We start from the raw sequence: 24,092 nt of genomic DNA on the forward strand, positions 1-24,092 counted from the left end.
AACAGATGAAAAGATGAATGGCTTGTATATGACACCAAGAGACCCGTTCAAATCAGACCTTCATCATCCCACATCCTTTAGAAGTCTTGGGGCCCTAATAACCAACAGAGTGGTTCCCATCCCTGTACACAATACATCCTGACCAAATGCACAGTAAATGGGCTCCTTGGCCGGGCACTCAGCCAACATTGGAGCTGTTAGGAAATATGAATGTGTGTATTTATTGAGGAAAATAAAAATGTGCATGCAGAGATGCATAGAGATGATTTATGAGGTTTTATGGACATGTCACCACAGTCCCACTCAGTCACTGCCAATGTCAGGTCTGCTAAACCTGGGCACTCCGGCAGTAAAGCTTCCTAATGGAGGCAGTAGGCAGGACACCCTGATAGATGGGGCACAAGACACGGGGACCCACGGGAGCACCTGTGGGGGGTTTGGAGCCAGGATCATTTTGAGTGTGTGCACAGATGACAATAAATATGTACACACTGTTGGGTATGCAGAAGACCGTGCAGGTGGGCACAAGAATGCACAACTTAGGCCACCCCACCTGTGACTGGGAGGAGAGGCTTAGCAGAAGAGAATTCATTACTCACACTGCCTGCCTTCAAAAGACAGCAGAGTCCTTGCTACTCAAGGAAGGCTGCTAGACATGACCTATGTTAAGACAAAGGGTCTTAGAGGTATGAAGAAAAGCTGATTCTTGGGAGGAAGGCCTCTGAGCTAAGCATGCTAAGGTGGATAGTTTCTAGCCAAAGGGCAAAGAAATGGAGTCCTAACCTGCTCACCCCCTCTCCTGGACCTGAACATCCCATTGATGCTGCTGCCTTTATGCTTCAAGCCTGTGGGAGTTCTGTGACTCGGCCTAACCCCTGTTACTGCCCTGGACACTGCCTTGTGCCCTCAGTTGCCTTATTGATGTGAGAAGCTTCTGTGTTTAAAAAAAAAAAAAAGCAGCTTTTCCACCAAGCCCACTGGCATCTAGGACCTGCTGCCTGTTTTCTGAGGGTGATCTTCTATAGGAGAAGCTTCAGGAAGGTACATAGAAGGTGTGATATTACAAGAAAATGGAGGAGAAGGAGAAGAAGGGTATGGAGGAGAAGGAAGAACACCAAAAGGAGATGAAAAAAGAAAGGCTTCTAGGGCAAGTCCGAGAATCACACAGTTAATCTTCATAGAACTGGCCATAGCCCACAACCCACAGTCTTACAGACCATGAGAGAAGGAGGGCTGTCTGCTTCCTCCCTCCCATGCATTCTTCTGCAGCAATGAGGGGATCGTAGTTTTGCAAGATCCCTTTGGTTGCTTGAGACACGACACTGTCACATGCATTTCCTCAGACACGTGAGGACAGTCACTTCCCTACAAGATGAGGAGAAGTCTCCCAGGAAAGTGTGTTTTGTGAAATGAAACTAGTCCCTCTGGTTGATTGAACTTCACATGGCAAGATGTTTGGCCCAGCTTGGAGTCTGGGGTCAGAGACCAGGACTCTGAATAGCTGCCATGAACTGCATCCTGGGGTGTGTGTTTCTCCATATTCCATTTATTACCTGCCCAAATCCTGAAAGAGGAAATTAGTGTGACCTTGGCATAGGCTAGGCTCTGGAGTCTTCAAGAGGCTGTGACATCTGCTCAAGAGCATAAAGCTGGCAAATGGCAGAGCTGTCTTCCATATGGAACCAGATACCTCTAATATCTTCAGCACCAACTGCCTCCCTCACTCAGACTTTTTAAAGCACTCGTTGTTTATCTCTCTCCCCATCATACAGAACACTTCTGCAAGTGAGGGACCAGATCCACCCTCCTCATCCCAGGGGTCAACACAGGCTACCACAGAAAAGGAAATATCTATGGAGTGACATACAAAGGAAGGATGAAAAAATGTCCTGTGAAACTGAGTTTCTAAAAAGTGTTGCCACTTCTGACTTCAAGAGCTAGTTAAGGGTCCCTGAGGGCCAGCAGAGAGTTGGAAAAGCCCACATCTCTGAAATCTGAGCCTTCTGGATTTTGCCATCCTCACAATTTGTCCCATCTCAGGGTAGGCAGAAAATAGGACTGCCAAATGAATCAGTTTCAGGCCCCAGACCACTACTTCAGCCAGAGAAGGCCTCTGTGCTGGTAGAACATGAATGTCACCTATTGTTGGGTCACAGCTGTTCTGTGAGCTGGACAGGGTAGGTGTTCTCTCTCTGTCTGCCCCACCCCCAGGGACAGGAGGCCAGTCTACCACACAGTGGACCCATGATGTTAGGATCCAAGACCCATGGTGCCTGCAGTGATCCACAAAGTCATATCACTGAGCTGATTTGCTTAGAATGTATGGGAACCAGGGCTGAATTGATTTTCTTTGCAGAGGGTCCTGGTGCCATCACTAGAAGGCCTAGAAACAAGAAAGCTAGTGGATACATCTCAGTTACTGACGTGACTGACCTCAGTCTTTCCCTCAAATCCTTTGCAGGCCATTGCTAGCATTTGCAAAACTGGAAACTACCAGTGGAGGATCTTGAATGTGAGTAAATATAAAGTTATAAACTCCTCCATGAACTGCAGTGCACTAGAACAGTGGTTCTCAAACTTGCATGTGCAGAGGAATCTCCCGGGAGCCTTGTTAAAATGCAGGCTCTGATTCCACCGGACTGAGATGAAACTTGATGTTGCATTTCTAAACTCTTGGGTGGAGCTTCTGGTCTCTGGATAACTTGCAGAACTGAAAAGGCTCAAATTTAAGGTGAATCCAAGATTGCACTCCCTATTTCAACACACAGAAGCCATGACTCTTTGGAAATATTCAAGCTTCTTACCTTACAAGATTTCTCTTCAGGAAGAACCCCATTATAACCCCCAAAAGCCAGTTGCAATCAAGGCTCTCCCAGCTCTATTCTACCCCATCCACCCTTTACTGCTACTGGTCCCCTACCTGAGATGCCCTTTCCCTTCTTTGAGGCTTAGAAACTTCTATTCACCCTTCCTCATTCCGACCCTAACACCTGTCCTGTTCCTACTACTGGCTTAAGCAAGTTACTTAAACTTTCTTCATCTATAAAATGGGAATAGTAATTATGTTTACCCAGAAGGGAATTTTTTAAATATTAAAAGAAATACATATAATATGTTTGGTAAGGTACCCAAGACATACTAGGTAATCAAAAATTCAACTGATACCACATTCCCTATAAAATCTTCCTGGAATTTTTTCAGGGATTCTACAATATTTGACTCTTCATTCTATGATGGTTCTTATCTCCAGCTTGCAAAGACCTATTGGCTGGACCATCTTGCCTAATAAATCAAAGCACTTGGAGGTCAGACCACGTCTGCTGTCTCAGAATCTTATGCAGAGACAAGCATGGAGTGAACCTTCAGCAAATAAAAAACCAGGAGTAGAGTGCTCCTGATCTGAGGGTGGCATATCCCACAGGAGCTGCACAGTTAATTAATTAAGGAAAGTAGTAGTTAAAATTCCCAGGTAACTGACAAGTTCATATCCCGGAAAAACATTATTCTTTATTTTTAAACAATTTTTCAAAATATGCCTAAGTAGATTCCTTCAACAAAACACAGTAAGTAGTTCTAATTTAACCCATCTACAATGACTGGGGACATCAAAAAGGCACTAATCATTGCAGCAATAGCTGACCACATGCTCACCTTGTCTGGGACTGCTCTACGCTGCACAGGTGTCCGGTATTCAGAGCCCTCCTTTCATTCTCTTCCTGTTTCCTAGTTTGGACAAAAAATTATCAGTTATGCTGAATCAAAGTGATGGTCCAAAAGATCCTTGAGATGACTAGGGTTTGTTTGCCATGTGCTTCTAAAATCATGCCCCAAAACTGACACTTCCCATTGATAGATAGAGTCTCTGGCCCTCCCTTAGATCTAGGCAGGCTTATGACACCTTCACCAGTAGCACATAGCAAAAGTGGCCCTGAAGGAGTTGCTAGGCCCTGGCCTTTAAAATTCTACCTCCTCTCTCTTAGATTGCTTGCTCTTGGAACTCGGCCCCCAAACCAAGTAATGCTTGCTGTTTTGAGTTACCTGTTTGTAGGTATCTTTCAGTAAGAATACATAATCAAGCATATCTGTGAGGTGCTTCTGGAGTGATCGGCTCTGGCAGTTCTGGAACTAGTTAAAAGCAGTCTCCTGTCTTTCTCCTAAAGACCCAGTAACACTGTCTTCTCCTGAAGACCACATTGAAAGATCACAAGATGGACTCACTGGGTTTGAGCCTGTGAAACTACAAGGAAATCAATTCTCCCTGAGCCTCAGTTTCATTATCCACAAACTAGAGATAGTTTTACTTAAGTCCTAGTGTTGCAGTAATGAATGTAAAGGGGGAGATTGGCCAGCTTTATTTCTGAGGAGCCAGCTAACAAATATCTTAGGCTTTAAGAATTACATTACTTCTGTCACTGTCGCCCAGATCTGCCATCCCATGGTCACAAGAAAGGACATACATATAAACGAATTGACATGATCATGTTCCAAACAAAATTCTTTTGCAAAAACAAGATTTAGATGGGCAGAACCCTGATATAATGGATCAGGAATGTTCCTAGCATTAATGCTAGCTACCATCAGCATCAGCATTCGTATTATTGATATGAATATAACCTTCTTTACTCAGAAAAATTTGCTAGGGATTTCACCATCCCAGTGACCACAGGGTTCACCAGTGTTCACCCTGAGATAATTAGCAGTAAACCTAGTAACAAGATGAGTCAGTCCAAAAGGGTGACATGGAGGGTTTTCATAAATTTCCCAGTCACCTTCCTTCTGTGCAATAGTGACCATGAAAATCATGTAGCCTCTTGGATTGAGGTATTCTTTCTTCTGTATGGTGACTGTGTGCATTGCAGCCCTTTGGAAGAAAACTGATGCTTCATATCTAGAGCTCAGAGATTCTCTTATGTGCCTGTCAGTGCTTGATGAAAGCCCCTCAGTGGGGAGTTTGGAAGAGTTCAGCTTTAGGGTAAAATACGGAAGTGAATAAAGGAGGGGGAAAGGGAGGGCGAGGGAGAGGGAGCATCTAGAGGAAACATGTCCTTCACAAATCCCATCTCTCATGGATGCCCCACTCCTCCAATGTTCTTTCAGTTCTGGGTTTTGTCTGCAATGGAGTGCCAGGTCCCAAGCTAGCGGAGAGGGGCAGCTAGCAGTGACTTGGGCCTCATGGATAAGGCCACAGCCAGTAAGGAGAAAGACCATGAAGTAAGACATGGCAAAAATAGTGTTGTGTGCAGTGAAAAGGGAAGTGGAGGGTGGAGAGCCACTTCTGGGGGTGGGGTGGGGGGGGTCCAGCCTAATCCGGGGTCAGAGGAGGGCTCCCCAAGGAAATGACTTAGATGCCAAGATCAGAAGGATGTGTGGGGATTAGTCATCCTCCCTGACTTCCTCTCTTCTTTGACTTCACCCCCTGCTCCGATGGAGGCTCCTGACATCAGCCACGCACCCAGTCACCCCTCAGCTCTTTTCTTCCACAGACCATCATCGCTTTCCTGCACTGCCTTTGAAATAGACTTTTCCTTCACCTGAACCTTAACCTGAAATGTCAGTGCTTTCAGGATAAAACCAATGCCTTATCATGGCTCACTAACTCTATCTCTCACTGAGATAGAGCCACCCTACATTTTCTTCCTGCTTGCCGCCACAGGCACTTTGCATGTACTGTTCTCTCTACCTAGAATACTTCTCCTTCTGGTTACCTAACTAACTCTTACTTAGCTTTCAGGCCTTGAATCACTAATTTCCTCAGGACAGCCTTCCATGACCTTCCTAACTGATTAGAAGCTTCAGTTTTTAAGCTTTCGAAGCTTCATGCATCCCTGTCCTTCGCAGCTGCTGTAGCTGCCATTTCCATGGTCTATGTGGCATGTATTAACAATCCCATAGGCCTGGCATGTGTTAACAAATGAATTACATACTTAAAGCAAAGCACTGATGCCATGATGTCATCATATTTCTCCTTTCAACTGCTACAGAATGAAAAAAAATCCCCAACCCACTGAGCTCATCTATGTGCTCTGGTGTGTGTTCACAATGGCAGTTGTGGCACAGAGAGGGGGAAAAAAAATCACCGTGGAGTCAGGAGAGCCAATGCAAATTCCCAACTCCAATGACTCTTTAAGTCTAAGTTCTTCATCTGTAAAAAGGGCAAAACAATTTCCCTGCACGCTAGGGGGCTGAGCCAGGAGGATTACAAATTCAAGCTCACCCTGGGGCATTTAGCAGATTAGCAAGACTCTGTCTCCAAATAAAAAATCAAAAGGGGGTGGAGTTGGAGATGCAGCTCAGTGCAAAGGCCCTGGCTTCAATCCCCAGTATTGCAAAAAAAAGGGGTAAGAGGAAAGAAACTTCCCCCAAACCACTTAGACTTGATGGGCATAATGAAACTACTTAAGGATGTGTACCTACAAGTATATCAGAGTCCATCAGAGAATCAAGGAAGGTGTATTCTGGGCCCAGCTGCTGGTACAGATACCTCCTGGGGCAGGGAGCACAAGCCACTCCAAGGGACCCCAAGGGAGGACGGCTGAGCCTCCACAAGCCTTGGAGTATTGATCATCAGCCCTGCAGAGGGAACATTTGCCTTTCTTCCCCTTCCAAATAATTAAAGTACAATATTTTATGGCCTGATAAAATTTACTGGGACCCTTGGCACGTAATTATAGTGCTTCTTTAAAGGAGACCCCATAAAAGATGCATGATTAGAAAGTTAAGGATCTGGATAGAATTGCAACGATGTGACAAATAATTTACGAGTGATAAACTGTCCAGGAGGAAAAAAATTCCAATAACCTCTGATGAAGGCTAACAATTAAAATAATAAATTCCCCAAGAGCAAGGGTAAACCTTTTTTCTTGGTCACAGGCTTCAGCTCCATGAGCTCCAGAAGAGGAGCAAGCCTTCTTGTCAAAGTCAAGCCCTGTTTTCCCAGGATATCTGTTCTTCCTTCTTTACATATTTGTTTCTGTACGTAGGCATTTATTTCTTTAATCTTTTTAGTAATTTATTTATACACTGATCTATCAATTTTATCCCTAGCCATTTTTTCCTTTGGTCATTCTATTCTTCCCTCCATTCATCTACCCTTCTACCCATCCTTCCATTTATGAATTCATGATGTAGCCATTCATTTACTTTTACCTGTCCTTCATTTGTCTATTTACTTATCCAGTCTCTCCCCAAGAGCTATTCACTTGTGCTAAACAGATTCTTTCCTATACTCTAAGGTACTGTTCACTGCTCAATAGAAACATGATGTGACCCACATATGCAATTTTAAGTTTTCTAGTACCCACATTTAAAGTATTTTTTAAACAAATAAACTCAATTTAAATAATAATTTTATTAATTAATAATTATTTTGTTATGATAACATCATTTAAGTGTTTAGTATGTTTAATATGTTATTTTAACATAAAACAAATACTATTTAACAAATTTCCTTAATTTTATTTAACTTGATACATTTAAAATATTATCATTTACTTCAACATATAATCATATGAAAATATTGAGTTATTTTGCACTCTTTCTGTACCTAGCATTTGAAGTCCAGTGTGCACATTACCCGTGCAGCTCAGCTCAGTCCTGACCAGCTGAATTCTAAGTGCTCTGATACTCACAGAACAGCAAAGCTCTAGAACATCTAGAGCTCTGCATGGCGCACACATAGATTTTGCCCTCGAAGAGGTCACACTGGAGTAAGGACAGGGAATGCACGATCTCATTGAATCTTTATACTTAACCTCTTAATCCATTTTCTGTTGCTACAACTGGATATCACCAACTGAGTAATTTACAAAGAATAAAAATCTATTCAGCTCACAGTTGTAAAGGCTTTGAAGTCCTAGGTCAGGCAGCTGCATCTGGTGAGTCCTTGCTGGTGGGGACTCTGCAAAGTCCCACTGCAGTGCAGGGCATCACCTGGCAGCACAGAACATCCTCCTCCTTGTCTTATAAATCTACAGCCTCATTGGATGAGGGCCCCACCCTTACAACCCCATTTAACCTTAATTGCCTCCCAAAGGTCACACCTCCAATTACCATAGTGGGATTAAGATTCCACCTGCCTAATACCTCACAATGAGGATTAAATTTTAATATGACTTTTCACTTTGAGATTTAGCAAGCTCCAAGTTTATGATCCTCCTCCTGTTTTACACTTGAAAGAACTGAAGTTCAAAGGGCAGTGGTTTTTTAAGAAAAAGGTACTAGAACAAGTCAGTTGAGCAGCCTAAAACACTGCAGCAAATGCTCAGGTTGAGCCAGGGCTATTCAGGTGTGACAACATGAAGAGGAGCCATTTAGTCTTCCCTAGAGCCTTTGAGGATGGGGAGACAGGCAGGACACCTCTGGGACAAACACATGAGCCAGCCATCATGGACACAGGAAAAGAGAAGTGGGAACTGTCACCAATAGAACACCTGTGATGCCAAACTGTTCCTACATTCTTCAAATATCTCTGCACAGAGACTGAGAGCCTTGAAAGAACACACCTTGGAGAATAATGAACCTACACAGGTTACACCTGGGCTTTTGCACCTGATATCATCTCCCATCCATTCATAACCCAGAGAACTAGAACTGTATGGCCAATTAGTACCATCTCTCCCAAGCCTGAAGATTTTGGTGGGGATGATGATGATGATGATGGTAATGGTGACAATGATAAAAATAGCAACTATTAAGAAAAATGATGAGAAATAATGGCCACATTACTGAGCATTTACTCTGATGTTCCAGGCCCTTTACCTGCACGGATCCAATCACCCTTACTTTAGAGAAGGGGAAACAAGCACTTTCCCAAAGCCACAGACCTGCCAAGCAGGTGTTACTCACATAGACCTTCTTCACGAGCACTTAACTGGAACCTGGCTCAGCTAGACAGGACAGTAGCTATGGGAGGTCACTAAGGGTGTGACACTGAGAACCTCCGTGTCACTGTTACCAAGAAGTACAAAGTCCAGTGAGGAAGAAGAATCGACAGACAACAAAGGCTCCAAAGAGTCCTGGATACCATGCTAGATACCCCTACACAGCAATGTGGGGACAAGGGGAACGAGCTGTCTCTTCTCCTTAGAGCTGTGGGAGGTGGATGTGAACTTGAAACCATGAAACTGTCTCTGAAACACTAGATAGGAAGTATTCTCTCTCCCTTCTACAAACAAGCCACTCTGCTCAGGTCCTCAGAGCAAAGGCTTTGGCCTGGCCCTACTAGGCCAATTTCCATTCCCTCCTCATTCCTTGCCCAGGACAGCTTGCTCACTCCAATAACTCCCCCGTAGGCATGGGGCAGCTTTACACATATTAAACGTGAGTGGAGAAATACAATCACTTGGGCTTCTGAGAATGTATATGTTTGTTTTAAAACTCCTGTCTTTCTTGGGTACAGACAAAACACTCCCGGCATAACACCTCCCAGTGATGAACTGTGGGAATGATTTAAAGACTTTAGCTGTCTGTAGCAATATCAATCAGAGGAGCTTCCCAGTAACCTCTGCTTGGGAAGGGAAAAGACACTGGGCAGAGGAATGGAAAGCAAGAGAGAGGTCTGGGGTCAAAATTAGGTGGAGAAAAAGAGATAAAAAGGAGAAAGAGAAGGAAAGCAAGGAGCAGGAAGAAAGCATGATGGTGCCCAAAAATGACAGGCTGAGAAAAAATAATTCAGAGCTAGGGAAACTACAAGAGCCAAAAAAGTAAAGAAGAGGAGAGACATGGACAGAAAGGGTCAGATGTGATGAAGCAAATCAGAAACCAAGCTATGAAAGAGAGCAAAGGATGGTGGGGGGAGAGACTGACAGACACAAGGAAGCAGGGGAGTGAGAAAGAGGAGGAGAGGAGGCAGGGTGTGTGTCTAGCAGCTGGAGCATTTCCACCTTCTGCTGCAGGCCCTCACCTCAACTCTCTGCCTTCCTCTGATCCAGCCCCTTCCATTGCTAGACTTTTCCGCTCTTCCTGGACTTTGCTGAACTGACACTTCCTAGAAAGGTTTCCAACGACCACTCCAGTGGAACCAAAGTCTGTCCCACTCATCCTACCCGTTGTTCTGCCTCAGGACTCAACACCCATCTGATTCCTTTCATATAATTTATGAAAATAAGTTATTTTCTTGGATTTTTATTATTTAATTGGGCCACCATGTTCTGGTTATATTTCCAGGGTCCAGAACAATGTCTGGTGAATAAGTGATGCTTAATAATTGAAGAACAAATGAATAACTAAATAAATGAGTGAGTGAATGAATGAATGAATGAATGGCAGTGAACAAAATCATTACTGAGTCAAATCTTTGGCCACTCCACTTACCCAAGTTGCAAGAGTGTGGTTCTGAGTCAGGGTTGGCTATTGACTGGCAATGTGCACACCTGTTCTCAGCATATGGACACAGGTGTGTAATCTGGGATGGAGACCAGAGTGGAGGTAGAGCACAGGAGCCCACACCTGAGGGTGGGGCCTCATACAGACTGACAAGAAATCTGGGGAGAAGGAGGTTGGGGAACTGAGCATTCTTTAAGGGCCCTTCTGGAGCTCCTTTTAAACAGAAATTGTTCCATCCATGACTTTACTTTATTGTAAGTTGGAAATGGTTCTGCAGAACAAAGTGCACGATTCCCACATGCAGTCAAATTTCCTGCCTTAACAGGGCTCCCATCAGCCCCATTAAGCCTAATGTTGCCTCCCTCCAAGGCAGAGCTCTTTGCTTCTGTGGAAAGTACTCTCAGGGACACCAAGAAAGATCAGCCCCTGCTGACCAACACAGCAGAGCACTCATGTGGAACCTCCCAGTCAATATCAGAGTGTTTTGGCCTCTTGAAAATCCCTGGTGATGGCTATTCAGCTTCCTAGAACCAAACAAGGGGAAATTACATATATTTGTATCTTGAGGCCAGCATGGAACTGTGCTATATTTGGGGAATTGCTGCTGAGGCCTGGCTGTCAGAGATGCAGGGAGGCTGGACAGTCCAGTGGGTGACTCTAGGCATGAAATCCCACAGATGGGAGACACTTATAAGACAAGGCAATGTTATGGCTTGTGCCTAGATGTCTCCCCAAAGCCTCATGTGGTCATAGGTGGGGCTTTTTCAGAGGTAGCTGGATCTAGAATGTGTGGCATTGGAATTGATTCATGGTGCAATGCTAGGATCAAGAACACTAGGATTAAGAGTGTGAGTGCTATCCGCCCTAAGTAGTCTGGGTAAGATACAAGGGATACAAAGAGCTGTGGTCATCTCTCACTTGCTTTACTACATCCTGCCTGTCATGAACTGTTTCTCCTCTGTGATACCTGTCTGCCACCCACCCTGCCTTAGGGCCAGTGAAATATGAACTGAAGCCCCTACAAACTGTGAGTTAAATAAACCTTTCCTGCTTTAACTTTGGGTATCAGGTATTTTGTCTTAGCAACGAGAGAAAAACAAGACATACAGTGACTCAGTCCAAATTGCATTAGAAGCAACCCACACCTTCAGGCACACCACAACCCTTTTATTTTGTCTTTGATTTTCCTGTGTCTGCCCACATGCACAATTGTAACATAGTTGCATGCACAGAGTAATTTCCAGCTCATATTCTGCTTTCCAGGTAGTATATTAAAAGCATCTTTTCTATTCCTATAAGACCTTTGCCCCTAACTATACTGATGATTACTTTGTTGCACCATAATTTGATTGCCACACCCCTACAGATGGGGTTTGGAGGACTACCCAGGTTTTTGCTATTCTAGATATTAATATAATAAGCACCTTCTATTTATAGCTAGTTCCTCCTTCAAGATTATTTTCTCAGAATAAATATCAATGTGTGGCAATGGATCATCATATTATCCCAAAAGTTTGTAAGAACTTGTATGGTCATAAGTAGTGTCTGCATACATGATTTTCAATCCAATCTCATCAACATTGGGTGTTAATTCTTAGGTAATTGATGCAATTCACTTTCATCTCCTCAGTCAGAATTAAGAATTCAGATTTTTAAGAAGTTCTTCTCTTTTTATTACTTCATATATGAATATTTGTTTAAAGTTTCTTTTCAGCTCATCCTATCCTTTTGTGTGTGTAAATCTAGGCATTAGTCACCACCTATGACACATGGAGGAGATATAAATCAGGGGCAGTATGCAAAGCATTGAGTCAGGTCCTTACCATGGAGTTAGTGCAGCTGTACTGACAGGGTAGCCTTGCTTTCCACAGTCAGTCACCTGTTGGTCCATGACTGAGCCAGACGAGAGAGTTAATGATATAAATGTGCTCTGTGCCTCAGGCACTGTGGTAAGCACTTTACGTGAATATTTCACAAATTCTTACAAGGACTGAGAAGCAGACCTTAGAATTTCCATTTTACAGATGGAGCTAAAGAAGGAAAGTGATTGCTCCAACATCCCCAAGCTCAGCTGAAATTCAAATCCAGACCCATGGGTCTGAAAAGCTATGAGATAACCACCACATTAGCTTCTGGATGGGAAACATGATCAGAGGATTTAAAAAGTAATTGGTGCAATGATACTGTATTTCCGCTAAAGGGACTCACAGTTGTCCGAATGGAGGATTGGAAAGTATTTCAGTAAAGATATACGTGGCCAGGGAGCCATGGGGACATGAGTGAGAAGCTGTCCCTGAGGACCTGAGGAAGGCTGCATGGAGGAGGTGGTCCCCCATGAGGTGACACAGCATGAATGATAACTTGCCTTCTGAGCAAGGTCAGGACAAAGTCAAGCTCAAGAAAGAAGAGAGGACCAAATGCCAAGTTGTGCAGAGAATATATGTCTGGAAGTTAAAGGGCTGATGAGTGCTGACAAAAGGAAGAGTTTGTTATCAGATAGACTTGATTTTAAACCCTGCCTCTTCTTGCTGGGTCCATGATTAGATAGTCATTTACTCTCTACACTTCATTTTTCCCATCTGCAAAACAAGAATAATGATTTTATCAGTTGTTAAGAAGATCTAGAGCTCAGTCTGGCACCTGGAAAAATCAAACAAATTTGTTGTTGTAGCTGCCATCTCTGAGGACCTCCCTCAATTCTTGCCTCGCTTTCCCCTTCCAACAGCAAATCTGAGAGTGTGGCCCATGAGAAGTAGCCTCCAAGGGCGATCCCCGCCCGACCCAGTAAGCACATGCTTTCTGACCAAAAGAAGTAACCAGAGTGTAGTGAAAATTATCCGGGCTTTGGATTTAGTTACACCTGGCCACTTGCAGCAGGTATCTTAGAACTTAGACAAGACACTCCCACAGAAGTTCAGATTCATCAACTGTGAATGGAGCCTGCAAGCCATACCTTGCAGGTAATCATAGTTCATGAGCAAAGTGCTCTGGACATGATAGGCACTCAGTATTTGATGGAAGCTCCCCAAAACCCAGCTCCTTGTGATCACATGGACACCACAGTGGTCCGAAGCAGATCCCCATGGTCAGGTTAATCTATACACAAGAGCAGTATCCCTTATTTGGGGATTTCCCCAAGGGCCCCCACAGCCCTTCAGCCTCTGGGGCACTGAGTCTGGCAGGGCCTACGGGCTATAGCTGCACCTCTGTCCGAGACCAACTTCTCCACATCCTCCCCCAGCTATTGCGGGAAGAGGCATGACTCACTCGAGGGAAGAGGGCTGGCACCATCTCCCCCAGCCGCATGGGGCCAGCCAGCAGGCTTGTGGTTAAAGGACCTGCCTGAGTTGCAAAACAAGCCAGTGTGCTGTGCTCTGGTGTCACGTGATGTGGGCAGGAGGGCGGGAGGGGGGTGCTTTTCTCCCCTGGCTCACTGGCTCCTGACTCACTGCACACTCCTGCCAGTCACATGGCTCCCAGAGCCTCAGTTCCCCTGAGTGCTCTAAGCTGCTGAGCTTGTTTAGAGAAGAGCTAAATTGGAAGAACCACTTCCTTTTTCCTCCTTTTTATTGTACCATGAACATATAAATATATTCTCATTACCAGAAAATGTAAGGATTATCAAATGTAGAAAAATAGAAATAGAAAACTACCTTTCAGCCCCTACCACACACCCTCCCCAGTAGCAAAGCTAGTCAATATTTTTCTGAGTATTTCAAGGGCCCTGTCTTATTTTTAATTAATTTTAATTTATATAAGAAGTCTATAAATGCATTCTTCTTTTTAAAAATAGTAGAATATGAATGAGAAAACAAAAGTCAGCCCATGAAAACTGTCACCTCTCATCAGAAGCAACCCCAACTAATATGAGTTGTGTTTCTCTTTCAAACATTAGTTCTTTGCATGGTGTGTGTTGATCTCAAAGAAGCCCATAAGAAAGGTGGAAAGTGGGAGTGTTCTCATACCATTTTTAGAAATTTTGTTCCACTTTTTTCACCCATCAGAATGCTTTAGAAATGTTCCATTTTGTTATATAGAGGCCCCACTTATTTCTTTTAAAGTCCACATGCAGCTGTTTCCTGAAGGTCAATGCCAAGTAGCAGACACAGGGTTTAGGTGTAATAAATACACTGCACAGTCTTCCTAAGATAATAGCTGTTATCTGTACCCTTTCTAAGTATATGCAGATATGCGTCATGTGCATCTAGGACTGACTTTCCAAATGTTCACAAAAAGTGCTCAAGGGGAAGATAGAAAAACAGAAAATTTCTTCTCCCCAGGCTTTCAGTGTCCCATCTAGAGATAGCATAGAGCGTGAGGAAGAGGCAACAAAACATCCAAGGTTGATGGAAAGTATCAATCAATGAATCCAGTCTCACTATAGAGATGGAGAAGTTTATCCAAAGGAATTGATTCATCAAGAATAAGTTATCAGTCCCTTTTGCCACACTTTCTGTCAGCAATTATGAGAAAACATATCCCAGTACATAGGAACCAGGGGAATATTTCCCAAATTCAAATACGATATATCCCTTCCTTTGCTTAAAATATTGCAGGGCCTTCCTGTGCTCCAACTTCAGGAACCACCAGCCCTTTGTTCTGTGTTCTCCAGAGAGCACCAGGATCCCTTCCGACCTAGATCCCTTGCATAAGCTTCTGCTTTCTCTGGAATACTTCTTGCTCTTGCCCTTCCTCACTCACTTTACTCCCACACACTTTTAAGATCCCAGCTTCCAGGACAAAAGCAGTCAGCTTCCTGCAGTCAAAAATTGTAATTCATTAATTAACACACAATAGGCCTGTTTTGTTTCACTATTATTTTGCTACAGTTAGGACCTAGCACAGCACCTATCATAGTACTTGAAAGGAAAGAAAAGAGAGGGGAAGAGGAGGAAAGGGCTAGAAGGAAAGGAGAAAAGGAGAAAGGAAGAGTATTAGTCAGCTTTTTATCACTTGAACAAACATCAGAGAAAAATCAACCTATAAGGGAAGAGATTTATTTGGGACCACAGTTTTGGATGTTCCAGTGCATGAGTGGTGACCCCATTGTTTCAGAGCCTGTAATGAAGCAGCACATCATGGTGGAGAGCCTGTGGCAGACCAAAGCCCATTCATCTCATAACCAGGAGCAAAGAGAAAGACACTGGGGTCCCACAAGCCCCTGCAAGTACACACCTCCAGGGGCCTGGACACCTACCCCTGGCCCCACCTCTTAAAGGCTTCCACCACCCCCTAATAGCATCAAGCTAGGGATCCAGCCTTAAACACATGGGCTTTCAGGGAACACTGGAGATCCACACTATAGCAAGGAGGGAAAAAATGAAGGAAAGGAGGGGGACTGAAGGAGGGAATTCTGTGAATGTCCTGCATTCATTTATTTACTCAATATGTACTAGACCCTGGGGCCATAAATAAGCAGGTAAGGTGGGTCCTTCCCATGGTGGGGTTTGTAAACGGGCTCCTGTGGGGAGAACACACCTCCAGCAGCTTGCTCTTGCCAGGAATCAGGCAGAACAGCAGTCACCCAAAAGCCAAACAAAATGCTACACTAGCAGATGATCTGGATGCTGTACTGCCCCCTCCCCTCCTGGGTGGCCACACTTTCCGAGAAGTTTTACAAGGCCTTTTTGTGCATAAAATCTTTTTTTTCTCAGATTATCACTGGTAATCTTGAAGAATTGGGCAGGTTAGTGGCCCAGGGAGAGCCCTCCACTGAGTTCTGCCTGATAGGAGTCTCTTCCTGACTGCACATAGAAGGGTGATCTCCTCCTCCTGAGATTTGAGTATGCTGGCACCTAGGGGACAGCTGTTCAGACCGTACTCCAGGAAGCCACACTCGATGCCATCTTGTTCCCCATGTGATGTTATAGAGACATCTCCTGCTGTTCTGTCCTTGGGGCTCAAAGGCAGGAAGAAACAGCAGGAGAGGCTACAAGGGGCCAACTCTGGTTTGGCCTGCAGGAGGGCAGGAGGCCTGGCCTGACCTGCAGTCCAGCACTATTATGACAGAGCCCCAGGTTTTGGCAGGGCTTGGATCTTGCCTGCCAAGGGAACTTGGAAACTGCCAAACCCCTGTGCCGATGAACACAAACATCAGCCTCATGTTTCTGATTCACTTACGCTCAGCTCATCAAACTGTTATTTGGTGAAAGCCACTTACATTTCAGCAAGTCTCAGGACCTCTTTTGGAAATATGATTTAGCTATGTCCAAGGATCTCTTGGCTGTGGTATAAGGATTCAGGCCATGCTTCTCCAACTATACAAAGAATTGCAGCCATTAGATAGCCTTAGAGAAATAGTCTTCACCTTTCTGAGCCTCAGTTTCCTCATCTATAAACTGAAGGTGGTATAAAATTGACAGAATTGCTGTGAATATTAAATTACTAAATCCATTTGTTAAGTCATGGCACATAATAAGCACTAAATAAAATGGAATGTTGTTCATAATAGCTTTAGGATTATTACCAGTATCATCATCACCACCATATGATTTAGCATATATAATTTATTTGTATATGAAAATACAAGTTTTTGGGCAGGAAATGTAGCTCAGTGGCACCTCACCTGCCTGGCAAGGGCAAGGTCCTGAGTTCGATCCCCAGTACCAAAAAAAAAAGAAAGAAAAAGAAAACACAAGTTTTTGAAATACTGCATAGATATTAGAATAGACTGTAGTGATCCCAGTGAACCCCGTCTCAGGATCAGTGCCCTGGTGTAGTTCCCTCCCACACAGAGACCTGGACCTGGACAAGTAACTTGTTCATGCCAATGATACATCTGTCCTGAGAAGGTTGCCTGGAGAACTCAGGATGAGCAGTGTCTTAGGGAGAGGCCAAGCATCCCATCGGTCCCTGCTGAGCCCAGTCCACAGCTGAATAGGGCTGCATGAAGAGCCCAGTGGACCCCACCAGCAAATCCAGCCAGCCAGGTCAGCTGTTGTCCCAAGGCACTAGTCTGTAGCGTGGTACTGTTCACAGAACACATAACTGATTTGACTGTGAAGCTTGCAGCTGCTCTTTCTTTTTACCCAGTCATCTCTTTTTACTCACACTTTTCTTAATTCCTTTGGTTCAACTAGACTACTGAAAGAAATGTAGGATTTAAAGCCATATTAGGAGAAATCATATGTTCATCATTTTAACTTACACTTGAACTTACACCCCAAGCCACCTGAAACAAACTAATAGATGACTGAAGAGGATGTCCTTCAACCTGTCACTCCATCTCAGAGCAGCTGGCTCTTTAGAGCACAGGAGTGCTTGCTTCAGCAGCACATATAGTAAAATTAAAGCACAGAAACCTGCCATTTAGAACCAAAATATCAGTAGTTGAAAGTGATTCCAGCCACTTCATTAACATAGGCTAATGGGAAGGAAGACCAATCTGAATAAGGGAAAGTAAAATGCATTTTTAAAAAAGGCCTGAAATATATACAGTAATTCAAAGTAAATATTAAAGTGCTACCAACAACAAGTCCCCAGGGCAGCTCTGATGGGTGGAGTGGCATGGTTTGCAATTGGCACATTAATTGTTTGGATACAATTAATTCCTCCAAAATATCTGAAGCTGCTTTTGAATGCTTCAATATGAAATGCTTCAACATTAACTCTACAAATGTTTACTCTATGGGCAGCAACCAGGAAAATAAATCTCACACCTCTGCCTCCAGCCAAGTCTTCCTCCCAGATTTCAGACCTATATTGACTGTATGTTTATTGAAAACTGCTTCTGAAATGCATTTAACAAACTGTGGACAATTGCTATACTAAAAGCTGCTCATTTAATCCTTGCAATGCTCCTACAAGATAGACATTGTCTATATACCCCACAGTATGGATGAAAAAACAGGTCAGAGGGGTTATGGATTTGCTCAAGGTGGTGCAACTATTGGATCCAAGCTCAACAGGATCTTCCCCTCTTCCCACCTCCCTGCCTCACCTCTTGTGTTTGCTCCTCTTGTGGCCCTACCATTCATAAGTTCATCCTAGCTATCCCAAGCCTTCCAAAAGACCTCTTGAAAAAAATCTCTCAAACATGGCCACTCTCTGCACCCACTACCCCAGTCCTGGATGTCCCAATGTCCCCTATCTGGTTTCTCTCCCTCCATGCTGTCTGTCTTCAATGCATTCTCTTCACAGCAGCCCAGGGATCTGCCTTCCCAAACCTGACCTCTACTGCTTAAGCCTCATGTGGTAAAAATATTCCAGCTTTCCAAAGACAGGCATAATGTTTCAGAATAAGATATTGGAAAACTGCAGGGATGTGTAGGCAGAGCTGAGGGAGGAAAACCAAGTTCAGAAGAAGAGAGGATTCCCACAGATGTGAAAAGAAAGTCAACATTCACCATTTCTTCCATCTTCGTTCTTCCTCTGTGATGTTTATCCCCAGCTCTGGCAAAGCACTTTGTGATGAGGAAGGCAAAAGAAAAGAAAAACAAAACAAAAGCTGCAAACTCTGGGCCCATGCAGACTCTGGACCCTACAGGGTAGAGGACTTCCCAGCCATATTCTTACACATACACTTCTTTACAAACACCTCTGTGTATGTATAATCTTCTTGCAATTCCACAGTTGTTCCATGCTTTCTCCCACCTCTGGGCCTTTCACAAGCAGTTTCTAGAAACGGGGGTTCTCTTCTTTCTTCTGAGCCTCTCCATTAGTTAATTCCTACTCCTCTTTCCAATTTCAATTTATTCCTCAGTTCCTCTAAAAGCTCTTGCCTAAACTCTAAGTCCCAGTTATGCACCCTCAAAAGACATCTTCCTTGCTAACTTCCTGTAATTAACTGCTACCTTGTTACTTTTACTTCTGTTGATGGTGGTGCTAATAACAATTGATGAATGAATGAATGAATGAATGAATGATGTGGGTCCCAACCCACTGTGGTCTTGCCCAATCTGTCAAACTGGGTCAAAGAGGTGCCGTGTGCCTCAAGGCACACCACATCAGAGACCGACAGACCTCTGTCTGAGGAAAGATTTTTGACCTCACGGTTGAGTAAGAACTTGTGTCCAGAAAGAGGCTTTTGGTTTCTTGGCCTCAGCAGCAGAGCATGCTGAGGATGCAGCAATGAAAGGAGGCACAAGGAAGGCGTGGGAGAAGCAGAAGTGGGAAACTGGAAACAGTTAGGCCGGGGAGTAGGGAGCTGCCTCAGCAACTCAGCAGGTCTCCAAGGCAGGCAGGCTTCAGCCTAGTATTTATCCTCTACTGGGGCAGGAGAACCAGAGGCTCATTTTCCTTTTGCCAACGCACCAAGCTCTTTCTTATCTCACATCCTTTAGGTTTGCTGTTCCCTGCTTTGCACCAGCTGTTCCCTGCACTTGTGCCCTCTCAGGTCCTTGCAGGGCTGGTGCTAATCAGTCAGATCTCATTTCAAATGTCACCTTCTCAGCAAGACATTTCCTAACCCACCTCCTAACATTTCCCACCCCCTCAATGGGTCATGCTCAGCCTTACAACCCTGCTTTGTTTTCTTTGTGGCATTTGCCAGCACCCTCAGTAATCTGTGGGTTTGTGCTTACTGTATTCCCTGCTCGGCTGCACTATTTTCAAGGTCAGAGCCATGTCTGTGGGTTTCTTGCTCTATCTTCCTTCTCTTCTTCCTTACTTTCTTTCCTCCTTGCTGCCTTCCTTCCCTATTTCACAATCCGATTCCCTGGGCCTCCCTCTGTCTATGAATATGCAAGTCTCTGTCTCCCTCTCTGTCTCCATCAGTCAGCAGGTCCTCTCCCTTTCTGTGGATTGTCTGGCAATCAGCCTCTAGCCCCTAAAGCCATATCAAATCCCAGTAAGGGGTGATTTCTGGTCCAGACCATTATCTGAGTCATGGGAGGCCTCTGCTCTCCCACTTTGGAAAGAAACCAAGCTTTCCCTTGTATTCAGGGCAAGACAGACCAGAACTGCAGTCTGAGCCTGGAAGGACCCAGAACCCAGGCACACTTTTAGTTTCAGCTTTCAGGACCAACCAGCACTAGGCAGAAAAGTTGAGATATTAGCAAGTGAGGTGCCACCATTCAGAACACAGATTCAGTGGGTTGTGTCAGGAGAGAAAGCAGGAGATGGATGCTCAGACCAAGCTCAGAGTCATTAACGCCATTTAGGGAAATGGCCCATTATCACCATCTAGTCATTACTATCACAGGTGTGACCCCTGGACACCCACCAGGATGCAGTCATTAAATGCCCACCCTTTCCTCTCCTTCTACTCTTCCCAAATCCCCTGGAGATGAGAGCTGTTTCCTGCATCCACCTGTACTGAGACTGTACAACCTGGGGAATGTTGCATGTTAGGTGGTGAGTTCCCCCTTTTGGAGATATTCAAAAGAGTTATAAATTCCTAAGTTTGAGCTAAAGAGAATCATCATTGAACTGTCTTCCAAAACTAAGACCCGAGAACTTCAGGAAGAAGACATTTTAAAAAATATTTTCTATATATACTCACAGTTCTCACCTGAGTGAAGTGGGTACCAGGAATCATATTAAAATGCATAGGCACGGGGCTTGAAGTCTCAGTCATGTCATGTGATTCCAAACATACTTGACTTTGTTCCAAATTTCATTCAAAAGAACCATATAGCTGCTTGTTGAGGAGCCTGGGCTCAGGAGCCCCACAGAACTGGACTCAGAGCTGCTATCCATAGCCATGCATCCTTGAACAAGTCAGGTCACCCCTGTCAGCCTCAGGTCTCTCATGGGGACAAGAACCTAGCTCACGGTGGTAAAAAAAATAAGAGACTGTGGCTGTTACATTCTTAATCAGGGTACTGGCACTCCACAAGTGCTCAATACATGGGCTATTGTATTTGTGATAAATCCAGGGAAAACAAGAGTTTGGCTCCACGAGGAATTTGGGGACTACCGTGGTGAGTGATATTCCCAACAACCATGTAACCCAGATAATCTGTCTTGACTTCAGCCTCTGTAGTCACTGCCAGAGACTTTGCCTCTGCCCTGCCCTTCTATGACACAATGTATCTTCTTTAGTCTAAATTTCCAGTTTCTCCACCCTACCTGCACCAGCAGCCCCAAGGAGCGCCCCTCCTCTCTAGCCCCGACGTGAGTCCTTTAACCATTAAGCACTTAACATCATGTTTTCCGCCTTCAGAGGTTTCTAGACAGTAATTAGGCAGTGGAACACCCTGCCAGGGTGGTGAGAATAAATATCATTAGTGTAGGAGGGAGTATGGGGTAAGTGGAGGTGCTTGGGGGCTTGGCACACAGTGGGCACTGGGCTGGCAAGAGGGTGCCACAGCAGGGTGGAGCAGTTCCATTGCCCAAGCCCCAGCTGCCTGACTCTGTCTTGGGGGTATCTGACTCTGAATCTGTGGAAATATAATTGAGAGAGCACTGGTTTGGGGCTCAGAAAAATACAACTTTAAAATCTGTCCCTGCCATTGTGGATTTGGACAGGGCATTTAACCACTCATTTCCTCATCTACAAAATAGGAATTATTTTATCCGTCTCAAAGAATATTAGTAGTAGGTCGTGAGATAATGTATATGAACTACTGAGCCCCGTGTTTAAAACAGAATAAGGTTCTGTGAATAATGACCCTGCTATTACTGTAATGGAACAATAGGGACAGAGATTCTGAAGTCATAGCATAAGAGGACAATCATGTGCACCCAAGATTCCTCTCCAGAAATCTTGTATCAGTCAAGATAGGTTGGGTTATGCTACTGTGACAAGCAAGGCTCAAATCTCAGATAAACCCACAATGACTTATCTTTCAGTTACACATGTCTCTCAAGCAGTGTGGAAGGGAGGCTTTGTGTGCCACAGTCACTCAAGATTCCAACCTCACAGAGCAGCCACCAATGATTACCATGCCAGAAGGAAAGAGAGCTCTGGAAGTCCACATACCAGCAATTAAACACGTCTCCCTCTAGTAACACACGTCAATTCTGCTCCCAACCTCTCAGTCAGAACCTACCACACAGCCCCACCCTTGCCCAAAATTGCTCAATCCTTGTCCTCAGAAGGAGAAAAGGACTAGGAGCTGGTAAGCATGATGAACCATAGTCCTCAAATCCTAGTGGAGATTCACATGCCTTCTCTCAATCTGTCCACAAGACCAAATTCCTTTCCTGTATTGGAAGAAATCCCCATTTCTTCATGTAAGCCCAAGAGAATCAAACAGATATGCACTTGGGACAATGTTGCATGGAAATGTTAAATGTTATAGCTATCAGAAACACACTGCAAGAGACACAGAGGTAGAGAGGCACATGGACTTGGAGCTAGAAAACACCCAGGAGGCAGATTTACACCTCCACCAACATGCTTGGGGTGTACCTATGTTTGATGAGTAGAGGCATAACCACCTGTGTATTTCCATTTTCATTTCTCTGTTTTTATTTTTGTTTCAAAGTTAACTTTTGTAAATTTAATTCCTGCAAGGCAGAAAGCCCCATAATAATACAGTGTTGTAGAATTCAGCTGATCTTCGTGGCAGAAAAAGGAGGGTTCTCCAAACCTGTCTCATTAAGTCCCCACCTGTCTCATTAACTTATTAGAGTTGTCCTACTAAGGCCTCCACAATCTTCCCTTTAGATTCTGGAATATGTTACTTCTTTCTCCCCTGCTCCTCTCCTTTTACAATGAAATTACTATAAAACAGTACAGTCCTACATTAATCAAAATCAGTGCTGAACTATCTTACAGACCAATCTCCTCTTGAGGGGACCACTGACCTGTCATTCTGGCTGAGAGGTCAGAAGATGGTCTGGATGCTCAAAGACTTAACTTTCTATGGGAACCCTTATAATTCAACTTGCCAGCCTTCTGGTCAACTAAAGTTCTGTGTGTTATGAACTAAAGTACCATATGTTTCAGAACCTTGGCTTTAAGATTCCTTTAGAGCCAGAAGTCAGAATTCAGCTTGAAATGGGCACATATCAGCATTCAATCTGAATTGGGGTGAATTTCTAGGTGTAAGACAATAAAACTTTATTCTACAACCATTGAGATTGACATGCATTTTTGTTTATATATCCTCTGCACCTCAATGTCCTCCCTTGTTAAATAATCATTCTAATAGCTACCAGTTACTTCTTTTAAACAATTAGTTAAAATTCAGTGGAGGGGAACTCAACACATACTGAACACCTAATATGTGCCAGACATATGGATAGGAATTTTATACGGGTTATCCCACAATTTTCATAACCTTTAAAGGGAGGCACTCTCTTCCACTTTACAGATGAGGAGACAATCTGGAGGTGAGGTGACTCATCAACCCTGGTGTAGTTTGCACTTGAATCCTGGTTATTTATCTCAGAAGGCTGGATTTGTTCATCTCCTTTCTTGGATGTGACTTGGGAAAGAAGCCCTTATTGCCTCCACCTAGATTTCAAGCCATGCAGGGAGGAGTAATGGGTTGAGCAAGAGGGCAGGACTGCCAGGTAGGTCTTGGGAGATGAGAGTCTGTGTGGAAAGTGGCTAGGAGAGCTGGAAACATGGATAAGCCCCACCTAGATGCCTGTTCTGAGTCCACAGGGCCAGGTCTTGAAACAGAGGCTTCCAAGCCCTGACATAATTAATTACAGATGCAGTTACCCAATTACTCACAGAGATTGAGTGCTAAGGCATAAGGTATCCACGGGTGCTGTTCCTGATGACTTTGTTCACAACCACCTTGACAAATGAGTGGACACTGGTGAGCATGTGAAACCATTTCTCCTGCCTGTCCCACCTGAAAATTATCTGAAATCCATCCCCCCTTCCCATCTCTATGGGGGCACTGATGCAAGTCTTAATATCCAGGCTT

The 24,092-nt window shown here is 44.2% G+C and overlaps 1 long non-coding RNA gene across 1 annotated transcript in view; it reads right to left on the reverse strand.

Moving 5' to 3' along the window:
- Positions 1-13,970, reverse strand: part of LOC110347357 (uncharacterized) — a 77,493-nt gene extending 63,523 nt beyond the window's left edge. Inside the window, exons 1-2 of the long non-coding RNA XR_002391936.2 lie at positions 7,832-13,970; positions 3,652-3,723 (exon numbers count right to left, since the gene is read on the reverse strand). This is a non-coding gene — a long non-coding RNA (uncharacterized LOC110347357). The remainder of the gene's footprint in view (positions 1-3,651; positions 3,724-7,831) is intronic.
- Between the last annotated feature and the right edge of the window lie 10,122 nt (positions 13,971-24,092).

Source organism: Heterocephalus glaber, unplaced genomic scaffold, assembly GCF_053883595.1.
Source record: "Heterocephalus glaber isolate CG9 unplaced genomic scaffold, H.glaber_assembly_v1.0 deba00001532, whole genome shotgun sequence".
NCBI classification, from domain to species: Eukaryota; Metazoa; Chordata; class Mammalia; order Rodentia; family Bathyergidae; genus Heterocephalus; species Heterocephalus glaber.